Below are 7,257 nucleotides of genomic sequence, written 5' to 3'. Positions count from 1 at the left end.
GAGAGAGAGAGAGAGAGAGAGAGAGAGAGAGAGAAAGAGAGAGATAACTGCAGCAAATACACTCAGCCGTTCGAGTTCGCGAAAATGTCGTTTTGTGTTAATGACGCCGCATAAACGTAATTACAGATTTCGGAAAGTTAACACGGGCCTGCATACCCCGACGTTCGCGGCATTTGAAACTGGGCCGACGTTACCGCTGGCTACCTTCCGCGAACTTTCGAATAACATTCCTAAACGGGAGTGCGTAACAGTAGTGTAAATGCTCCCCGCGCGCTCACACAACGACGCGCGGCCGTCACTGTTATAGCCGGCTGAAATTCCGGGCGAGAGCGCGCGGTAGTCAGGCGTAGAGACTCGGCTTTGGAAACTTTATCGATACCTACCGTCCACAGACGCAGTGAAATACGCGAAACATTAAATTTTAATGCTTTTGGATCCGTATCAACAGCCTGGGGCCGAAAGTCGCTTTCAGTATAGTTCAATGCGCGCCGAATGGCGTTAGCGGACATTTCGCGACACGGAATCGACGGTATTCGAGAGATAGAAGCGAGCACTTTTCGTTTGTTGCTTTACGACCTGTGTCTGCTCGAGAGGAGTTCGCGAATCTACTACGCGTACAGGTATATGAATAAACGTGCGCCATGCATGCACGCTCTCGACTCTATTTTCTCCCCGATAACTATCGAACGACTTCTATCGCTTAAAATGCATAGTGCCACTCAAAGCCAATGAGATCCGCGCAATTGATGTAGTTCTACACCTCTATGTGAACCTTTATAACACTGTACACTGAGAGAAAAAAATAAGAAATAATAAAAAAATATATATATTTATTTTGTGCGGGTGTGTGTAGTATAACAGTATATTTATTTATACTAATATAAACAAATATTTTTCAAATATATAAGAAAATATTTATTTTCTTAAAATCTTAAAAAAAATCTTAGTTTTCATGAAAAAAGCAATTATTTATTCTATTTAAATAAAAAATTTAATGTAATATATACCATCAATATTCTCTTAATTTAATATTTATTAATTTTTAAATATTTTATTCTCAGTGTATATACACCGTCGTCTAACGAAATTATTTAAAATTTCTAGAGAAACAAAGTTCTGTAAACAAGAACAAGTTTTGGAATAAAAATCACCAAAGTAATATCGAAAGGGATTCGTAAAACTGGGTCGTATAAATATACTCTCTCGAGTGTCGTAATATTGAGGTCGGATATCCTGCGCTCCGCCTGTCCTTTGTAGTGGCCCTATCGAGAAGGCAGGACGTGGGAAAACTCTGCTTTGTGCAGCATAGAATCTTCTCACTTCATCACGAGAAGCCCGGGATCATAAGACCATCCATGATTTCAATGGTAGCCACGAAAAGCACTTTTCTTTTTTTTTGTCTTCTCCCAAAAGCCGCTTTGACGTCTCCCTTAAAAAAACCGAACATAAAACCTAACATAAAAAAATATTAAACGCGTATATACATTTTTGTTTTTCTTTTTAAGGAAAGAAAAGGATAGAAATACAGTTAATTGTAATATCTTTTTCAACTCGTAAGTGTTCAATGACATTGTATTCTACAAACTTGAATCGAAAAGCAAAATATCCCAAATGTATTTTTAACGGATAACTAAACGGGAACCAGACAAAAAGTTCACTGACGAGAAATTATATCTCTGTTATTGTGACTGAAAATATATTCCCAGTAGAAATCGGGACGAGCTAGGGATGTTCCAAAATAGAAATACCTTGATAGAGCCCAGATATAGCTGAGATAGGCTCAAATAATCCTCAATGGAATTTCATGAATAGATTATGAATTACTACTGACGTGGATGCCCTAAAGCAACCCCTAAGGCTTGTGCTAATAAGACTCGGTCAGAGGCAAGTTCGCTAATTCCTGAAACGGTTTCAGAAAAACGATTATTCATTGATAGTTAATGATCGATAATTATAAGGTAAAAATATTTTAATAAACATTAAAATATTATAATAAGTATGAATTTTATAATTACAAAATTTCTTGTGATTTTTAATAAAAAATATAAAAAATGAATGGATAAATTATCCAGAGAAAAAAGATGTTCGATACACGGGGTGTCCAGATTCGTCTCCGCAACGTCCATGGGAATGTAGAACAGATTAAGGTGAACAGATTAAGGTGAACATAAAAGTCCCATATCGGTTTGCGATCTTCGCAATAAATCTCGAGATATTAATTAAAGAAGATTGGAAAATGATCACGCGCGCGCGCACGCGCAATGTGGTAGATGAGTGTAGTGGCGCCGTCTGCCGTTGTTTATAGGGTGTCTGACTCGTACCGTATCAGAACTAATATATAGCTACACGGAAAAAAAGATTTGCTAATATATGGACAACTAAAATTATTAACTGCAAGAACAAATTTTTTTGCTTTCATAGCAAAGTTATTTAGTTGTAATAGCTAAAAGATTTGCTAATATATGGACAACTAAAATTATTAACTGCAAGAACAAATTTTTTTGCTTTCATAGCAAAGTTATTTAGTTGTAATAGCTAAAAGATTTGCTAATATATATATTAGCAAATTTCGTAGCTATCACAACTAAATAACTTTGCTAGGAAAGCAAGAAAATTTCCTGCAGTTAATTATTTTAGTTGTCCATATATTAGCAAATCTTTTTTTCCGTGTAGAATAGGTCGGGGTGAGTAATGGAATCAGTGTCTTTTTTTAAACCATTGCGTAAAATTTTGAGATATTAACGATAAAAGGCTTCTACCGAGCGGTAGCCCATTGGCCAATCAGCATGCGCTACGGTGAAACGAACGCTTTATACGCTCTCGCATGGGCATGAGAAGCTAGCCAGGCCACCCTCTTAGCAACGAGGAAAACGTTACACACACACACACACACACAACATATATATATATTTTTTATTATATTATATATTTATAAATATTATAAAATAATGTATCACATTGATGTTTATAAATTGCAACGCGTTAGTTTATCTAGACACTGTTTAATGAGTATTACCTGCATGCTTTCAGTCTTCAATAATCATATTCGATTACATGATTCACTGAAATATATAATGCGCATTGCCAATCCTTTCTTCGATCTTTTTCCATTTCACCTCCCGTCTATGGCACAAGTGTCAGTTTCGCGCTCAATTGCACAATTCAATTTAAATTCACATTTATCGCATCCTTTGCGACGCGCCTTTTGTAGTGGCTCTGGCGAGTAGCTCTGGCGAGTAGCTCTTGCAACGGACATTAATTTGGAAAAGACTAATTCCACGAGGGACGAAAGCGGAAAGACGTGTCGCGGATAAAATTATCTACTCTCCGAGATACAAAATAATGCCGTTCGCTCCGTGTAAGACGAACCGCCATTTATTAGCAGCGTCGCATTCTTAAGCGCCCCGAGTAACTCGACGCCGGCACGTAGAAATAAACTCGCTCGTCCTATCCGCCGTTGTTACCAGTAGTTCTGAAACTGGAAGTATGTCTTCTCTCCACGTGACACTTCTTTCTTCCTTTTTCTAGAAACCACAATATAGTGCACTATTTTTATCGCGTCGCCGATCTATATATGTCGCAATCGCAGGTTTCAAGGCAATAACACGCCACGCCGCGCACGAGGGAGAGTCTTGTAAAATTTTGACTCCGACTCCCTGCTCGCTTCTTATCCATTATCATCGTGGAAAATTAATTATCGTTATCGTGTAACCGCGATTATTCTGGAAGGATATATTAAGCGATGGAGCTGAGAAAATGAAGGAAATGACATTACGAGTCTCACTAACGATTGAATTTTCTCGACGTTCTTATTATACGGATGTTAATCGCGTAAAATTCGCTTCACACGTTCATCGCCTGATGTCCTTCAATGACATCAAATGATCGATCGCATCGATTTGCGATACTTGCGTCACCGGCCAGCGTTAATTATCGCGGCGTGTAAACGCGAAATGTTGTTGCATTGCACCGACATCGTTACTCCGTAAGAAGAGATTAGACCGGTTCTACAATACGTCGTATGTCGGAACGCAATTGATGGTCCAATGAAAAAAACTCCTCTCGAAAAACAAATCCTCTGATTGGCCCATCGGCTGCACTCTGACATACGACAGCGACATACGACGTATTGTAGAACAGGCTTAAGGCCTGTCGGACGTCGGAACGTAGTCGATGGACCAATCAGAGGATTTGTTTTTCGAGACGAGTTCTCCTAATTGGACCATTGATTGTGTTCCGACATCCGACTCCGACATACGACGTATTGTAGAACAGACCTTCGAGCTTTCGTACACAAATTTCCGTAATCGTAGACGTAAAACGTAAACTTAAGCTAAATAACTAATTAAGATATTGCCTTATCTTCGCGTACTCTAGAAGAAGATAGAAATAACGGTAACCAGAACTTAAACTAAGTAATTAGGATTTCAATCGGTTGAATTCTAGTTACTTCTGCATAACAGTCACAATTTTACTGTCAGCTCTATTTTCTTCTAGAGTACACAAAGATAAAGCAACATCCTAATTAGTTCTTCAGTTTGAGTTTACGTCTTGCATCTACAATTACAGAATTAACTAATAGTGAAATATTAATGGCACATAAGGAGTTAGCACGGATGTCTTAGTGCTATTAAATACTAATATAATTTAATATTAATATGATTGTGAGAGGATATATATGTCCAGTATGTCAAACGCACGTATCGAAAATTTTCTCTTCGACTACCGTACGCGGAGAGTCAACCTTCCATACTTAGACCGATCCTTGAGTCCCAAATTTAAATATATATTTTAATTAAAATCCCAAAACCCCCCTTAACCGAAGACTCAAATAGATTCCTTTTCTTATATATGCTGCGAAAAATTTTACAATTACAGAAATTTATGTGCGCGAGTCTTTAAGTCTGGTCTACAAAAAGTGAATATTGTAACCATAAAATTGGCTAATCGCAGTCTATTATTACAAGAATAAATGACTGTGATTGGCCAATTCTTACGGCTAATGACGCCTATTGTGTGTAGGTCAGGCTTGAATATTTCGCCGCGTTGCGCCGCACGAGCTAAACGGGCAGCCGCGGTTCGCCCTCATATTTTGGTTTATTTATATTATATCCGTTAAGTGAATAACCGGATTAATTAATCATGCGTGCGGTCGACGGTCGACCACGTCGACGTAATGGAGATCGGTAGCCAAATATGATCGCGTCAGTGCGCGGAGCGTCGGGCACCGCTTCACAAGAAAGGTTTATGCCGCAGCACCGCCGAAATCCCCTGGGGCCTGTTAAATCGAGTGATTTCACGAAAATCGTCGAATCCACGCGTCACGCGGACCGCCTGCGTCTGTAATCCGCGGTTATCCGACGCGCTCGGTCTTCTCGCGTAATCCGTACAATTATACCCAGATCTCCGCCGGCGAATACCGAAAATTTCCCGCGGCTGGAAATGAGAGCACACAATGGAAAAGTTTAAGTGGCAAACCAACGGCTCGTTAGCCGACGCGGAATGCGCAAACAGAAAGTGCCGGCGAAGGCTTTTATTGAAAACGCTGGTTACCGTAATTGGATGTAAGCATCATTCACCGTATAACTTTATTCATACCCGCTAAAAGTATTTAAATACGAGCCTGGTAAGTGCGGAGAAACTCGCGGCACAGCTTGCGCGCACAATGCGATCGCCTCCCCGCCCTCTGTGTGCGACGAAAATAAAAATTCCACTTAACGAAATTAAATGAGAAGCAAAAAATGCGCGCTCCTATCCCCGGGAGCGAGCGTAACGTCCGTCCCCCTCAGAGGGAGTCGAATTTTTTTGCAGGAAGATGTAATATTATCGAATACGCGCGAAGAGCGTACTCGCACGTCTCTTGGCGAAAGATGATATTACGTAAAACTGGCGGTATATAAGGCTGTATATTCCGATATCGAGCGTCGTCGGTGCTGATTTGATTCTTGCCGTATTAACGAGAGTAATTCTAGAACATCTCGCTCTAGTCCGCTCGTAGTATTGATATTATCAGCACGACTGAAGCCCACGCGCGGCTTAGGAAGATATAATTATTTCATTTCCTTCGGCGCGGATCGGGTTCCGTAACACGGAGCTCCGTGTAATTCGGCTTTCTTGCGGCGGCAGCCGCGCGCTCACCAAGTTCCGACAACAAGTTACACCCTTCCACTTCTAGCCGGCAACTTTAAGGGCGAAGAACTCGAGACGCGCAACGTGTCAGACGCCATAGGCGCCCGCCTGATTCATGGCTGACCTCCCACGGCGTGTGGGAGTTGCTTGCCGCTAATCTAAGAAGCTGATCATCGCGCGTGCAAGCATCGTGTAATTATCCGCGGCGGTCTTCCGATGCTCGTGCACGTACACAGCGACGATCGCGGGGCGAATACCACGACAAGACGCGGTTTAGACGGTTCGACGGGGATACTTACCTCGGACACCTCGCGTCATTTGTCAGGAACAAAGGTGGCCGTTGGCCCATCACAGTGGACTCGGATTTCTAATCTGGTCTTACCTCGTAATCGCGCGTCGTTCTCACGTTGATCAAGTCGCCAGTCCTGCCGTGATTGGGGGTAAGAAACAAACGGAGAGAGAAGAGAGCGAGAGGGAAAGCGCTGGCCTCGCTCGTCCTCGGAGCAGGATTCGAAAGAAGAGGACGACAGCGTGTCTCGTCGCGCTGTCCGCGCAAGAAGAGTCGGAAGAAACGATGGACGAGGAGATCCGCGCGTCGCAGGGTGCACACCTCCCCTCCCCCTCCCCTTCCGCGTGTTATGGCGAAAGGGCGGAAGGCGACGGCCTATATATAGAGCGGGCTCGCCCGGGCACGACATGGCCACCCCCTTTATCAAAGGCCTTGGCATTTTGCCATGTCGCACCGCATAATGAAGCAGCACGTTGGGCTTCGGTTATACTGGCGCCAGGGCTCGTGTTTTGCCTCCCGGAGAATAGTTTATTGTGCCGCGCGGCGCGGTACCCTCCACTGTCTCCTTCCGCGCCGGTAGTTCTGCTCGGCTTGTCATGTACGATATTCGCATTGGTATTAAGGCGGTTAATGCTCTCGCGGCGAACCCTCCTTTGGCGCGCCCACGTGGATCGGAGCGATCTCCGCGTTATCAAACGAGCCAAATACAGCAATAGCAGTCTGGCGTGATATGAGTTGGAGTGTGTGTGTATGTATGTGTGTATATGTGTGTGTGTGTGTGTGTGTGTGTGTGTGTGAGAAAGAGAGAGAGAGAGAGAGAGAGAGAGAGAGAGAGAGAG

The 7,257-nt window shown here is 42.6% G+C and overlaps 1 protein-coding gene across 2 annotated transcripts in view; it reads left to right on the top strand.

Moving 5' to 3' along the window:
* LOC116850209 (myrosinase 1-like) overlaps window positions 1–7,257 on the top strand; it is a 43,087-nt gene that overhangs the window by 11,395 nt on the left and 24,435 nt on the right. The window lies entirely within an intron of this gene.

Source organism: Odontomachus brunneus, unplaced genomic scaffold (genome assembly GCF_010583005.1).
Source record: "Odontomachus brunneus isolate Ranch 3 - 2012 unplaced genomic scaffold, Obru_v1 Obru_scaffold_137, whole genome shotgun sequence".
Classification (NCBI taxonomy): Eukaryota; Metazoa; Arthropoda; class Insecta; order Hymenoptera; family Formicidae; genus Odontomachus; species Odontomachus brunneus.
This window is presented reverse-complemented; position numbering and strand designations above follow the sequence as displayed.